At 46.7% G+C, this 17,046-nt stretch overlaps 1 long non-coding RNA gene and 1 pseudogene across 1 annotated transcript in view; both read left to right on the top strand.

Moving 5' to 3' along the window:
• The window catches only part of LOC124044232, a 91,081-nt gene that overhangs the window by 60,817 nt on the left and 13,218 nt on the right, over nucleotides 1–17,046 (top strand). The gene's annotated exons all lie outside the window — the stretch shown is intronic.
• On the top strand, nucleotides 12,192–12,346 carry LOC124044766 (annotated as a pseudogene).

Here is a 17,046-nt window from a genome sequence, read left to right as displayed (position 1 = left end):
TTACTCTGTAATGGATGTAAGGGAGGTTTACCCTGTAATGGATGTCAGGGAGATCAGGGAGGTTTACTCTGTAATGGATGTAAGGGAGGTTTACCCTGTACTGGATGTCAGGGAGATCAGGGAGGTTTACTCTGTAATGGATGTCAGGGAGGTTTACCCTGCAATGGATGTCAGGGAGGTTTACCCTGTAATGGATGTCAGGGTGGTTTACTCTGTAATGGATGTCAGGGAGGTTTACTCTGTAATGGTTGTCAGGGAGGTTTACCCTGTAATGGATGTCAGGGAGGTTTACTCTGTAATGGATGTAAGGGAGGTTTACCCTGTAATGGATGTCAGGGAGGTTTACTCTGTAATGGAAGTCAGGGAGGTTTACCCTGTAATGGATGTCAGGGAGGTTTACCCTGTAATGGATGTCAGGGAGATCAGGGAGGTTTACTCTGTAATGGATGTAAGGGAGGTTTACCCTGTAATAGATGTCAGGGAGGTTTACTCTGTAATGGATGTAAGGGAGGTTTACCCTGTAATAGATGTCAGGGAGGTTTACTCTGTAATGGATGTCAGGGAGGTTTACTCTGTAATGGATGTCAGGGAGGTTTACTCTGTAATGGATGTCAGGGAGATCGAGGGAGGTTTACTCTGTAATGGATGTCAGGGAGGTTTACCCTGTAATGGATGTCAGGGAGGTTTACTCTGTAATGGATGTCAGGGAGGTTTACTCTGTAATGGATGTCAGGGAGGTTTACTCTGTAATGGATGTCAGGGAGATCAGGGAGGTTTACTCTGTAATGGATGTCAGGGAGTTTTACTCTGTAATGGGTGTAAGGGAGGTTTACTCTGTAATGGTTGTCAGGGAGGTTTACTCTGTAATGGATGTCAGGGAGGTTTACCCTGTAATGGATGTCAGGGAGGTTTACTCTGTAATGGATGGGAGGTTATTATAGGTTTACCCTGTAATGGATGTCAGGGAGGTTTACTCTGCAATGGATGTCAGGGAGGTTTACCCTGTAATGGATGTCAGGGTGGTTTACTCTGTAATGGATGTAAGGGAGGTTTACTCTGTAATGGTTGTCAGGGAGGTTTACTCTGTAATGGATGTCAGGGAGGTTTACCCTGTAATGGATGTCAGGGAGGTTTACTCTGTAATGGATGTAAGGGAGGTTTACCCTGTAATGGATGTCAGGGAGATCAGGGAGGTTTACTCTGTAATGGATGTCAGGGAGGTTTACCCTGCAATGGATGTCAGGGAGGTTTACCCTGTAATGGATGTCAGGGTGGTTTACTCTGTAATGGATGTCAGGGAGGTTTACTCTGTAATGGTTGTCAGGGAGGTTTACTCTGTAATGGATGTCAGGGAGGTTTACTCTGTAATGGATGTCAGGGTGGTTTACTCTGTAATGGATGTCAGGGAGGTTTACTCTGTAATGGGTGTCAGGGAGGTTTACTCTGTAATGGATGTCAGGGAGGTTTACCCTGTAATGGATGTCAGGGAGGTTTACTCTGTAATGGATGTAAGGGAGGTTTACCCTGTAATGGATGTCAGGGAGGTTTACCCTGTAATGGATGTAGGGGAGGTTTACCCTGTAATGGATGTCAGGGAGGTTTACTCTGTAATGGATGTCAGGGAGGTTTACCCTGTAATGGATGTAAGGGAGGTTTACCCTGTAATGGATGTCAGGGAGATCAGGGAGGTTTACTCTGTAATGGATGTAAGGGAGGTTCTGTAGCTGTAGCTCAGTTGGTAGAGCATGGCGCTTGTAATGCCAGGGTAGTGGGTTCGATCCCCGGGACCACCCATACGTAGAATGTATGTATGCACCCATACGTAGAATGTATGCACACATGACTGTAAGTCGCTTTGGATAAAAGCGTCTGCTAAATGGCATTTATTATTATTTTATTATTATAGGTTTACCCTGTAATGGATGTAAGGGAGGTTTACTCTGTAATGGATGTCAGGGAGGTTTACTCTGTAATGGATGTCAGGGAGGTTTACCCTGTAATGGATGTCAGGGAGGTTTACTCTGTAATGGATGTCAGGGAGGTTTACCCTGTAATGGATGTCAGGGAGGTTTACTCTGCAATGGATGTAAGGGAGGTTTACCCTGTAATGGATGTCAGGGAGGTTTACTCTGTAATGGATGTCAGGGAGGTTTACTCTGCAATGGATGTCAGGGAGGTTTACCCTGTAATGGATGTCAGGGTGGTTTACTCTGTAATGGATGTAAGGGAGGTTTACTCTGTAATGGTTGTCAGGGAGGTTTACTCTGTAATGGATGTCAGGGAGGTTTACACTGTAATGGATGTCAGGGAGGTTTACTCTGTAATGGATGTAAGGGAGGTTTACCCTGTAATGGATGTCAGGGAGATCAGGGAGGTTTACTCTGTAATGGATGTCAGGGAGGTTTACCCTGCAATGGATGTCAGGGAGGTTTACCCTGTAATGGATGTCAGGGTGGTTTACTCTGTAATGGATGTCAGGGAGGTTTACTCTGTAATGGTTGTCAGGGAGGTTTACTCTGTAATGGATGTCAGGGAGGTTTACTCTGTAATGGATGTCAGGGTGGTTTACTCTGCAATGGATGTCAGGGAGATTTACTCAGTAATGGGTGTCAGGGAGGTTTACTCTGTAATGGATGTCAGGGAGGTTTACCCTGTAATGGATGTCAGGGAGTTTTACTCTGTAATGGATGTAAGGGAGGTTTACCCTGTAATGGATGTCAGGGAGGTTTACCCTGTAATGGATGTAAGGGAGGTTTACCCTGTAATGGATGTCAGGGAGGTTTACTCTCTGTAATGGATGTCAGGGAGGTTTACCCTGTAATGGATGTCAGGGAGGTTTACTCTGTAATGGATGTAAGGGGGGTTTACCCTGTAATGGATGTCAGGGAGAATAGGGAGGTTTACTCTGTAATGGATGTAAGGGAGGTTTACTCTGTAATGGTTGTCAGGGAGGTTTACTCTGTAATGGATGTCAGGGAGGTTTACTCTGTAATGGATGTCAGGGAGGTTTACTCTGTAATGGATGTCAGGGAGGTTTACTCTGTAATGGATGTCAGGGAGGTTTACCCTGTAATAGATGTCAGGTAGGTTTACTCTGTAATGGATGTCAGGGAGGTTTACTATGTAATGGATGTCAGGGAGATCAGGGAGGTTTACTCTGTAATGGATGTCAGGGAGGTTTACTCTGTAATGGATGTCAGGGAGATCAGGGAGGTTTACTCTGTAATGGATGTCAGGGAGGTTTACCCTGTAATGGATGTCAGGGAGGTTTACTCTGTAATGGATGTCAGGGAGGTTTACTCTGTAATGGATGTCAGGGAGGTTTACTCTGTAATGGATGTCAGGGAGATCAGGGAGTTTTACTCTGTAATGGGTGTCAGGGAGGTTTACTCTGTAATGGATGTCAGGGAGGTTTACCCTGTAATGGATGTCAGGGAGGTTTACTCTGTAATGGATGTCAGGGAGATCAGGGAGGTTTACTCTGTAATGGATGTCAGGGAGGTTTACCCCGTAATGGATGTCAGGGAGGTTTACTCTGTAATGGATGTAAGGGAGGTTTACCCTGTAATGGATGTCAGGGAGGTTTACTCTGTAATGGATGTAAGGGAGGTTTACCCTGTAATGGATGTCAGGGAGATCAGGGAGGTTTACTCTGTAATGGATGTAAGGGAGGTTTACCCTGTACTGGATGTCAGGGAGATCAGGGAGGTTTACTCTGTAATGGATGTCAGGGAGGTTTACCCTGCAATGGATGTCAGGGAGGTTTACCCTGTAATGGATGTCAGGGTGGTTTACTCTGTAATGGATGTCAGGGAGGTTTACTCTGTAATGGTTGTCAGGGAGGTTTACTCTGTAATGGATGTCAGGGTGGTTTATTCTGTAATGGATGTCAGGGAGGTTTACTCTGTAATGGGTGTCAGGGAGGTTTACTCTGTAATGGATGTCAGGGAGGTTTACCCTGTAATGGATGTCAGGGAGGTTTACTCTGTAATGGATGTAAGGGAGGTTTACCCTGTAATGGATGTCAGGGAGGTTTACCCTGTAATGGATGTAAGGGAGGTTTACCCTGTAATGGATGTCAGGGAGGTTTACTCTGTAATGGATGTCAGGGAGGTTTACCCTGTAATGGATGTCAGGGAGGTTTACCCTGTAATGGATGTAAGGGAGGTTTACCCTGTAATGGATGTCAGGGAGATCAGGGAGGTTTACTCTGTAATGGATGTAAGGGAGGTTTACCCTGTAATGGATGTCAGGGAGGTTTACTCTGCAATGGATGTCAGGGAGGTTTACCCTGTAATGGATGTCAGGGTGGTTTACTCTGTAATGGATGTAAGGGAGGTTTACTCTGTAATGGTTGTCAGGGAGGTTTACTCTGTAATGGATGTCAGGGAGGTTTACCCTGTAATGGATGTCAGGGAGGTTTACTCTGTAATGGATGTAAGGGAGGTTTACCCTGTAATGGATGTCAGGGAGATCAGGGAGGTTTACTCTGTAATGGATGTCAGGGAGGTTTACCCTGCAATGGATGTCAGGGAGGTTTACCCTGTAATGGATGTCAGGGTGGTTTACTCTGTAATGGATGTCAGGGAGGTTTACTCTGTAATGGTTGTCAGGGAGGTTTACTCTGTAATGGATGTCAGGGAGGTTTACTCTGTAATGGATGTCAGGGTGGTTTACTCTGTAATGGATGTCAGGGAGGTTTACTCTGTAATGGGTGTCAGGGAGGTTTACTCTGTAATGGATGTCAGGGAGGTTTACCCTGTAATGGATGTCAGGGAGTTTTACTCTGTAATGGATGTAAGGGAGGTTTACCCTGTAATGGATGTCAGGGAGGTTTACCCTGTAATGGATGTAAGGGAGGTTTACCCTGTAATGGATGTCAGGGAGGTTTACCCTGTAATGGATGTCAGGGAGGTTTACCCTGTAATGGATGTCAGGGAGGTTTACCCTGTAATGGATGTAAGGGAGGTTTACCCTGTAATGGATGTCAGGGAGATCAGGGAGGTTTACTCTGTAATGGATGTAAGGGAGGTTTACCCTGTAATGGATGTCAGGGAGGTTTACTCTGCAATGGATGTCAGGGAGGTTTACCCTGTAATGGATGTCAGGGTGGTTTACTCTGTAATGGATGTCAGGGAGATCAGGGAGGTTTACTCTGTAATGGATGTCAGGGAGGTTTACTCTGTAATGGTTGTCAGGGAGGTTTACTCTGTAATGGATGTCAGGGAGGTTTACTCTGTAATGGATGTCAGGGAGGTTTACTCTGTAATGGATGTCAGGGAGGTTTACTCTGTAATGGATGTCAGGGAGGTTTACCCTGTAATGGATGTCAGGGAGGTTTACTCTGTAATGGATGTCAGGGAGGTTTACTCTGTAATGGATGTCAGGGAGGTTTACTCTGTAATGGATGTCAGGGAGGTTTACTCTGTAATGGATGTCAGGGAGGTTTACTCTGTAATGGATGTAAGGGAGGTTTACTCTGTAATGGTTGTCAGGGAGGTTTACTCTGTAATGGATGTCAGGGAGGTTTACTCTGTAATGGATGTCAGGGAGGTTTACGCTGTAATGGATGTCAGGGAGGTTTACCCTGTAATGGATGTCAGGGAGTTTTACTCTGTAATGGATGTAAGGGAGGTTTACCCTGTAATGGATGTCAGGGAGGTTTACCCTGTAATGGATGTAAGGGAGGTTTACCCTGTAATGGATGTCAGGGAGGTTTACTCTGTAATGGATGTCAGGGAGGTTTACCCTGTAATGGATGTCAGGGAGGTTTACCCTGTAATGGATGTAAGGGAGGTTTACCCTGTAATGGATGTCAGGGAGATCAGGGAGGTTTACTCTGTAATGGATGTAAGGGAGGTTTACCCTGTAATGGATGTCAGGGAGGTTTACTCTGCAATGGATGTCAGGGAGGTTTACCCTGTAATGGATGTCAGGGTGGTTTACTCTGTAATGGATGTCAGGGAGGTTTACTCTGTAATGGATGTCAGGGAGGTTTACCCTGTAATGGATGTCAGGGAGATTTACTCTGTAATGGATGTAAGGGAGGTTTACCCTGTAATGGATGTCAGGGAGATCAGGGAGGTTTACTCTGTAATGGATGTAAGGGAGGTTTACCCTGTAATGGTTGTCAGGGAGGTTTACTCTGTAATGGATGTCAGGGAGGTTTACTCTGTAATGGATGTCAGGGAGGTTTACTCTGTAATGGATGTCAGGGAGGTTTACTCTGTAATGGATGTCAGGGAGGTTTACTCTGTAATGGATGTCAGGGAGGTTTACCCTGTAATGGATGTCAGGGAGGTTTACTCTGTAATGGATGTCAGGGAGGTTTACTCTGTAATGGATGTCAGGGAGGTTTACTCTGTAATGGATGTCAGGGAGGTTTACTCTGTAATGGATGTCAGGGAGGTTTACTCTGTAATGGATGTCAGGGAGGTTTACTCTGTAATGGATGTCAGGGAGGTTTACTCTGTAATGGATGTCAGGGAGGTTTACTCTGTAATGGGTGTCAGGGAGGTTTACCCTGTAATGGATGTCAGGGAGGTTTACTATTTTATGGAATGTACAATGTGTGGTTAAGGTTAGGGCAATGGTTTAGGACTGCTAATAAGCAACTATGCGCTATTTCCATCAGCTATCATCGTCTTCGTATTCTCACGGTTTGCTAACATGTTGTGAACTGCCGTAGTAGCGGCAGTGGTCTGAGCATCATGTGTTCCAGTGCTGAGCAATACTTTTTTTCTACAAATTTGTGATTCTCCAAACAACGACGTTCTCAGGACCTTTTCAACCGTTCAGTCTATTTCTAGTGATCAGGATGCTAGCTGCTTCTATTCCTTCTCCACAGACAAACATGAACATTGGCCACACTAAAATTAGGACCTAATGCTACCTGCCGAGACAGGAAGATTAGGGATCGCTCAAAAAGCATGGTGTATTCGCGCGTGTGTGTGTGTGACCCCTCCCTCTGAGGAATGCGGTCACAGACAGACCCTCTCACGTACACCCACGCACACACACCCTCTCACACCCTTTCACACACAAGCCTGCCCACCCACACTTGCACCCGCACACACACCCTCTCGCACACACCCTCTCTCCCACACACACGCACACACACACACACCTTTTCTCTTTGTGTTACTGCAGTACAATGATAGCCACTCCTATGGTTCCACCTCAGATTACTCTGGTTCTCTCCCTCCCCAGTCCAACTGTCTGGTTCTCTCACTCCCCCAGCCCATCTGTCTGGTTCTCTCACTCCCTCAGTCCAACTGTCTGGTTCTCTCACTCCCTCAGTCCAACTGTCTGGTTCTCTCACTCCCTCAGTCCAACTGTCTGGTTCTCTCACTCCCTCAGTCCAACTGTCTGGTTCTCTCACTCCCTCAGTCCAACTGTCTGGTTCTCTCACTCCCCCAGCCCATCTGTCTGGTTCTCTCACTCCCTCAGTCCAACTGTCTGGTTCTCTCACTCCCCAGTCCAACTGTCTGGTTCTCTCACTCCCCCAGTCAATCTGTCTGGTTCTCTCACTCCCCAGTCCAACTGTCTGGTTCTCTCACTCCCCCAGTCAATCTGTCTGGTTCTCTCACTCCCCAGTCCAACTGTCTGGTTCTCTCACTCCCCAGTCAATCTGTCTGGTTCTCTCACTCCCCCAGTCAATCTGTCTGGTTCTCTCACTCCCCCAGTCAATCTGTCTGGTTCTCTCACTCCCCCAGTCAATCTGTCTGGTTCTCTCACTCCCCCAGTCAATCTGTCTGGTTCTCTCACTCCCCAGTCAATCTGTCTGGTTCTCTCACTCCCCAGTCAATCTGTCTGGTTCTCTCACTCCCCCAGTCAATCTGTCTGGTTCTCTCACTCCCCAGTCAATCTGTCTGGTTCTCTCACTCCCCCAGTCAATCTGTCTGGTTCTCTCACTCCCCAGTCCAAATGTCTGGCCAACAGCTCACACAAGACTTTATTTGGTTGTTTACTGAGGTCAAGTGTGTGCGTGTGTGTGGGTGTGGGTGTTTGTGTGTGTGTGTGTGTGTGTGTGTGTGTGTGTGTGTGTGTGTGTGTGTGTGTGTGTGTGTGTGTGTGTGTGTGTGTGTGTGTGTGTGTGTGTGTGTGTGTGTGTGTGTGTGTGTGTGTGTGTGTGTGTTTATGTGTGTTTGTGTGTGTGTGTGTGTGTGTGTGTGTGTGTGTGTGTGTGTGTGTGTGTGTGTGTGTGTGTGTGTGTGTGTGTGTGTGTGTGTGTGTGTGTGTGTGTGTGTGTGTGTGTGGGGGGGGGTTGTGTGGGTGTGTGTGTGTGTGCTCGTTGGTGATAAAAGTCAGCCATAAACTTTGTAAACTTTGTCGCTTTAGCCTGTCAATTAAATTACCTATCTATCTGTGCTTATCGTGCCTGTGTGTCCGGTGTGTGTGTGTGTGTGTGTGTGTGTGTGTGTGTGTGTGTGTGTGTGTGTGTGTGTGTGTGTGTGTGTGTGTGTGTGTGTGTGTGTGTGTGTGTGTGTGTGTGTGTGTGTGTGTGTGTGTGTGTGTGTGTGTGTGTGTGTGTGTGTGTGTGCTTATCGTGCCTGTGTGTCCGGTGTGTGTGTGGGTGTGTGTTTGTGTTTAGGTGTGTGTGTGGGTGTGTGTGTGTGTGCTTATCGGGCCTGCGTGTCAGGTCTGTGTGCTAGTCCTGATATTGTCGGTACGATGCATAGCCGGTATCTTGATGGTTGAGATTAGATTCTCAGGGGGAATCTGCTCTCTGTCTGATCTCTATACCTACATACTCTATACCTATACCTGATCTCTATACCTGATCTCTTTACCTACATACTCTATACCTATACCTGATCTCCATACCTACATACTCTTACCTATACCTGATCTCTTTACCTACATACTCTTACCTATACCTGATCTCTTTACCTACATACTCTATACCTATACCTGATCTCTATACCTGATCTCTATACCTACATACTCTATACCTATACCTGATCTCTATACCTGATCTCTTTACCTACATACTCTATACCTATACCTGATCTCCATACCTACATACTCTTACCTATACCTGATCTCTTTACCTACATACTCTATACCTATACCTGATCTCTATACCTGATCTCTTTACCTACATACTCTATACCTATACCTGATCTCCATACCTACATACTCTTACCTATACCTGATCTCTTTACCTACATACTCTATACCTATACCTGATCTCTATACCTACATACTCTATACCTATACCTGATCTCTTTACCTACATACTCTATACCTATACCTGATCTCTATACCTACATACTCTTACCTATACCTGATCTCTTTACCTACATACTCTATACCTATACCTGATCTCTATACCTGATCTCCATACCTACATACTCTATACCTATACCTGATCTCTATACCTGATCTCTATACCTACATACTCTATACCTTATCTCTATACCTGATCTCTATACCTGATCTCTTTACCTACATACTCTATACCTATACCTGATCTCTATACCTACATACTCTATACCTATACCTGATCTCTATACCTGATCTCCATACCTACATACTCTATACCTATACCTGATCTCTATACCTGATCTCTATACCTACATACTCTTACCTATACCTGATCTCTTTACCTACATACTCTATACCTATACCTGATCTCTATACCTACATACTCTATACCTATACCTGATCTCTATACCTACATACTCTATACCTATACCTGATCTCTATACCTGATCTCTATACCTACATACTCTTACCTATACATGATCTCTATACCTACATACTCTATACCTATACCTGATCTCTTTACCTACATACTCTTACCTATACCTGATCTCTATACCTACATACTCTTACCTATACCTGATCTCTATACCTACATACTCTATACCTATACCTGATCTCCATACCTACATACTCTATACCTATACCTGATCTCTATACCTACATACTCTATACCTATACCTGATCTCTATACCTACATACTCTATTTCTATACCTGATCTCTATACCTACATACTCTATACCTATACCTGATCTCTATACCTGATCTCCATACCTACATACTCTATACCTATACCTGATCTCTTTACCTACATACTCTATACCTATACCTGATCTCTATACCTACATACTCTATACCTATACCTGATCTCTATACCTGATCTCCATACCTACATACTCTATACCTATACCTGATCTCTTTACCTACATACTCTATACCTATACCTGATCTCTATACCTACATACTCTATACCTATACCTGATCTCTATACCTACATACTCTATACCTATACCTGATCTCTATACCTGATCTCCATACCTACATACTCTATACCTATACCTGATCTCTATACCTGATCTCCATACCTACATACTCTATACCTATACCTGATCTCGATACCTACATACTCTATGCCTATACCTGATCTCGATACCTACATACTCTATGCCTATACCTGATCTCTATACCTACATACTCTATGCCTATACCTGATCTATATACCTGATCTCTATACCTACATACTCTATACCTATACCTGATCTCTATACCTATACCTGATCTCTATACCTACATACTCTATACCTATACCTGATCTCTATGCCTACATACTCTATACCTATACCTGATCTCTATACCTACATACTCTATACCTATACCTGATCTCTATACCTGATCTCTATACCTACATACTCTTACCTATACCTGATCTCTTTACCTACATACTCTATACCTATACCTGATCTCTTTACCTACATACTCTATACCTATACCTGATCTCTATACCTACATACTCTATACCTATACCTGATCTCTATACCTATACCTGATCTCTATACCTACATACACTATACCTATACCTGATCTCTATACCTACATACTCTATACCTATACCTGATCTCTATACCTATACCTGATCTCTATACCTACATACTCTATACCTATACCTGATCTCTATACCTGATATCTATACCTACATACTCTATACCTATACCTGATCTCTATACCTACATACTCTATACCTATACCTGATCTCTATACCTACATACTCTATACCTATAGCTGATCTCTATACCTGATATCTATACCTACATACTCTATACCTATACATGATCTCTATAGCTACATACTCTTACCTGTCCTACTTGGCAAAGTCTCACAGATGGACATTTTGCCATGACAAAGTGTTTTGCTGGTACTGGTAGGATTTAATAATTTGATGTTGGTCATCAGTTCACCGTGCAGTGAGTGTGTTGGCGCTATCTTTGATGACGTCACTATGTGAGGCTCTTCTCACTACACTCTTTTTTTTTTTAAATCATTCCAAAGGGCTTCTTCTGGTGTCCCCATAGAACCCTTTTTGGTTCCAGGAAGAACCCTTTTTGGGTTCCGGTAGAACCCTTTTGGGTTCCATGTAGAACTGTCTTTTTCACTCTCTATTGTTCCTTTTGGCATGACCTGACTTGGTTTTGTTTAGACAACAATAGTCAGTCCATTGTTGAGTTCAGGCAAAGAGTTGAACTGAATAACGTAGAAGTCACAAGAGCTGCTCGCTGCATTTGGTTTGATGTACCACACTTGTGTGTGTTGAATGGGAGGGGCCTTCTTAAAGGTGTGTTTGTGTACTCAGGTACGATAGGTTAACGGTTCTCCACACACCCACCTGGCACTGTGTGTCCCTGTGCCCATATATGGCCATAGCTTCCTTTACCTGGTCCCTCTCTGTGCTTTGTGTTCCAGTGAGACACAGAGCTGGGAAGAGACGTGAAAGCGGAAGCATGTCATGGAAAGCAGGATGAATGAGCGAGGCCTGAGATCTGTGTTTGAAGACGTGTTTTTAATCAGGTAGCTAGGACTCCCCCAGGTACATAGTAAGTTATTCAGATGGGACTCGGTAATCAGTTGGAACTATCTTCACCCCCCATTGACCACACTCACAAGAGACTGAACACTTTTCCTGGCTGATATTGCTACTATGGGAACTCTCATCAACTGACTGGAAATGTATGTATGGCCAGTCAGTCAGCTATTCAGGTTAGAATGAAGTCTGCGGAAAGTTTAAGGAAGGTAGAATGTGTGTCTGTCGCTGATAGAGAGTTCCCCTTCTGAAAGGTGCCTGAAGGCGTGGCTTTACGCCGTTCATTTCTTTAACAGGTTTTAAACCAACACACCCTCTATGGATAACAATCACTACAGTAGTAGGATCATACTTACCTGGCAAGAGAGATACCGTGATCAAGAAGGCGGTTCACCCAGGGCGAGGCTCAGCCATTGCACTCTGGCTGTAAAGACCCCTCCAAAGTTCCTAAATGTGGAAATCTCGATTGCATAATTTCTGGACTGTGTTCGGGCTCCCCTGTTAAAACAATAAAACACAAACCATCAGTAGGGAAGTGTGTGCTGTTATGTCTCTATGGGGCAGTGTAAGAGAGAGAGAGATGGGGGAGCTGGGAATCTAAAACAATGGGAATACTCTGGGATTAGGAAGGTTGTGGGAAAGGGGTGGCAGGGACCTTTGATGTGCCATGCCCGACATGTCTCCATAGACCAGGAAATGGCTAATCGGAGCCGCTGGCTTTCCTCTCTGTGGTTGGACGGTTCCTCAGGTCAGACTCTCCAGATCTGAACACGTTGAAGCTGAGGACTAGTGTCTGATTGGCCGATGCTCTGAAAGAATGACATGGTAGTTGGTGCTGAAAGAGGACCAGAGAGCGAGGTGCTGCAGACTAAGGGGTGTTTATGGACCCGTCTCTCAACTATGGATGAAAAGAGGAAACCATAGAAATAAAGATTCTGGGGCCTGTCGGCCCAACTAACACACCCTACACACACACACCCACTGTCGGCCCAACTAACACACCCTACACACACACACCCACTGTCGGCCCAACTAACACACCCTACACACACACACCCACTGTCGTCCCAACTAACACACCCTACACACACACACCCACTGTCGTCCCAACTAACACACCCTACACACACACACACACTGTCGTCCCAGCTAACACACCCTACACACACCCACTGTCGTCCCAACTAACACACCCTACACACACACACCCACTGTCGTCCCAACTAACACACCCTACACACACCCACTGTCGTCCCAGCTAACACACCCTACACACACACACCCACTGTCGTCCCAACTAACACACCCTACACACACACACCCACTGTCGTCCCAACTAACACACCCTACACACACACACTGTCGTCCCAACTAACACACCCTACACACACACACACCCACTGTCGTCCCAACTAACACACCCTACACACACACACCCACTGTCGTCCCAACTAACACACCCTACACACACACACCCACTGTCGTCCCAACTAACACACCCTACACACACACACTGTCGTCCCAACTAACACACCCTACACACACCCACTGTCGTCCCAGCTAACACACCCTACACACACACACCCACTGTCGTCCCAACTAACACACCCTACACACACACGCCCACTGTCGTCCCAACTAACACACCCACACCCACTGTCGTCCCAACTAACACACCCTACACACACACACCCACTGTCGTCCCAACTAACACACCCTACACACACACACCCACTGTCGTCCCAACTAACACACCCTACACACACACACTGTCGTCCCAACTAACACACCCTACACACACCCACCCACTGTCGTCCCAACTAACACACCCTACACACACACACCCACTGTCGTCCCAACTAACACACCCTACACACACACACCCACTGTCGTCCCAACTAACACACCCTACACACACACACCCACTGTCGTCCCAACTAACACACCCTACACACACACACCCACTGTCGTCCCAACTAACACACCCTACACACACACACCCACTGTCGTCCCAACTAACACACCCTACACACACACACCCACTGTCGTCCCAACTAACACACCCTACACACACCCACTGTCGTCCCAACTAACACACCCTACACACACACACCCACTGTCGTCCCAACTAACACACCCTACACACACACACCCACTGTCGTCCCAACTAACACACCCTACACACACACACCCACTGTCGTCCCAACTAACACACCCTACACACACACACCCACTGTCGTCCCAACTAACACACCCTACACACACACACTGTCGTCCCAACTAACACACCCTACACACACACACTGTCGTCCCAACTAACACACCCTACACACACCCACTGTCGTCCCAGCTAACACACCCACTGTCCTCCCAACTAACACACCCTACACACACTCACTGTCGTCCCAACTAACACACCCTACACACACTCACTGTCCTCCCAACTAACACACCCTACACACACCCACTGTCGTCCCAAATAACACACCCTACACACACACACCCACTGTCCTCCCAACTAACACACCCAACTAACACACCCACTGTCCTCCCAACTAACACACCCACTGTCCTCCCAACTAACACACCCACTGTCCTCCCAACTAACACACCCAACTAACACACCCACTGTCCTCCCAACTAACACACCCACTGTCCTCCCAACTAACACACCCACTGTCCTCCCAACTAACACACCCACTGTCCTCCCAACTAACACACCCAACTAACACACCCACTGTCCTCCCAACTAACACACCCACTGTCCTCCCAACTAACACACCCACTGTCCTCCCAACTAACACACCCACTGTCTTCCCAACTAACACACCCACTGTCCTCACAAACTAACACACCCTACACAAACCCACTGTCGTCTCAACTAACACACCCTACACACACCCACTGTCCTCCCAACTAACACACCCACTGTCCTCCCAACTAACACACCCACTGTCCTCCCAACTAACACACCCACTATCCTCCCAACTAACACACCCTACACACACCCACTGTCCTCACAAACTAACACACCCTACACACACCCACTGTCGTCTCAACTATCACACCCTACACACACCCACTGTCCTCCCAACTAACACACCCACTGTCCTCCCAACTAACACACCCACTGTCCTCCCAACTAACACACCCACTGTCCTCCCAACTAACACGCCCACTGTCCTCCCAACTAACACACCCACTGTCCTCCCAACTAACACGCCCACTGTCCTCCCAACTAACACACCCACTGTCCTCCCAACTAACACACCCACTGTCCTCCCAACTAACACACCCACTGTCCTCCCAACTAACACACCCACTGTCCTCCCAACTAACACGCCCACTGTCCTCCCAACTAACACACCCACTGTCCTCCCAACTAACACACCCTACACACACCCACTGTCCTCCCAACTAACACGCCCACTGTCCTCCCAACTAACACGCCCACTGTCCTCCCAACTAACACACCCACTGTCCTCCCAACTAACACACCCTACACACACCCACTGTCCTCCCAACTAACACACCCACTGTCCTCCCAACTAACACACCCACTGTCCTCCCAACTAACACGCCCACTGTCCTCCCAACTAACACACCCTACACACACCCACTGTCCTCCCAACTAACACACCCACTGTCCTCCCAACTAACACACCCACTGTCCTCCCAACTAACACGCCCACTGTCCTCCCAACTAACACACCCAACTAACACACCCACTGTCCTCCCAACTAACACACCCACTGTCCTCCCAACTAACACACCCACTGTCCTCCCAACTAACACACCCACTGTCTTCCCAACTAACACCCACTGTCCTCACAAACTAACACACCCTACACAAACCCACTGTCGTCTCAACTAACACACCCTACACACACCCACTGTCCTCCCAACTAACACACCCACTGTCCTCCCAACTAACACACCCACTGTCCTCCCAACTAACACACCCACTATCCTCCCAACTAACACACCCTACACACACCCACTGTCCTCACAAACTAACACACCCTACACACACCCACTGTCGTCTCAACTATCACACCCTACACACACCCACTGTCCTCCCAACTAACACACCCACTGTCCTCCCAACTAACACACCCACTGTCCTCCCAACTAACACACCCACTGTCCTCCCAACTAACACGCCCACTGTCCTCCCAACTAACACACCCACTGTCCTCCCAACTAACACGCCCACTGTCCTCCCAACTAACACACCCACTGTCCTCCCAACTAACACACCCACTGTCCTCCCAACTAACACACCCACTGTCCTCCCAACTAACACACCCACTGTCCTCCCAACTAACACGCCCACTGTCCTCCCAACTAACACACCCACTGTCCTCCCAACTAACACACCCTACACACACCCACTGTCCTCCCAACTAACACGCCCACTGTCCTCCCAACTAACACGCCCACTGTCCTCCCAACTAACACACCCACTGTCCTCCCAACTAACACACCCTACACACACCCACTGTCCTCCCAACTAACACACCCACTGTCCTCCCAACTAACACACCCACTGTCCTCCCAACTAACACGCCCACTGTCCTCCCAACTAACACGCCCACTGTCCTCCCAACTAACACGCCCACTGTCCTCCCAACTAACACTTTGTCCTTCTTCACTATGTTTATGTAACCAGTGTGAAATGGCTAGCTAGTTAACTAATAGCGTTTCAATCGCTCTGAGACCTTGAAGTAGTTGTTCCCCTTGCTAAGAGACCTTGAAGTAGTTGTTCCCCTTGCTCTGAGACCTTGAAGTAGTTGTTCCCCTTGATCTGAGACCTTGAAGTAGTTGTTCCCCTTGATCTGAGACCTTCCCCTTGATCTGAAACAAACAAACAAACAAACAAACAAACAAACAAACAAAGCATCATCAATGGATGGAAAGAAGCAGATCAGAGAGAGAGAGAGAGAGAGGGAGAGTGGAACATATCAGCTTACCATTGACCATGTAAACTGAGTCTAACTGGTTTTGGGCTGTTGCCATTACACACACAATCATATAATACACACGTTTTCATGGGTTGGCACAACAACGTATGTCTTGGTCAAGTTATGATCACACCTGATCTGTTGTGTTGTGTGTTAGCAAGTGTCAAGGCAGGTGTGTGTGTGTGTGTGTGTGTGTGTGTGTGTGTGTGTGTGTGTGTGTGTGTGTGTGTGTGTGTGTG

Source organism: Oncorhynchus gorbuscha, linkage group LG09 (assembly GCF_021184085.1).
Source record: "Oncorhynchus gorbuscha isolate QuinsamMale2020 ecotype Even-year linkage group LG09, OgorEven_v1.0, whole genome shotgun sequence".
Lineage (NCBI taxonomy): Eukaryota > Metazoa > Chordata > Actinopteri > Salmoniformes > Salmonidae > Oncorhynchus > Oncorhynchus gorbuscha.
The sequence above is the reverse complement of the archived record's forward strand: the minus strand, read 5'-3'. Positions and strand labels throughout refer to the sequence as shown.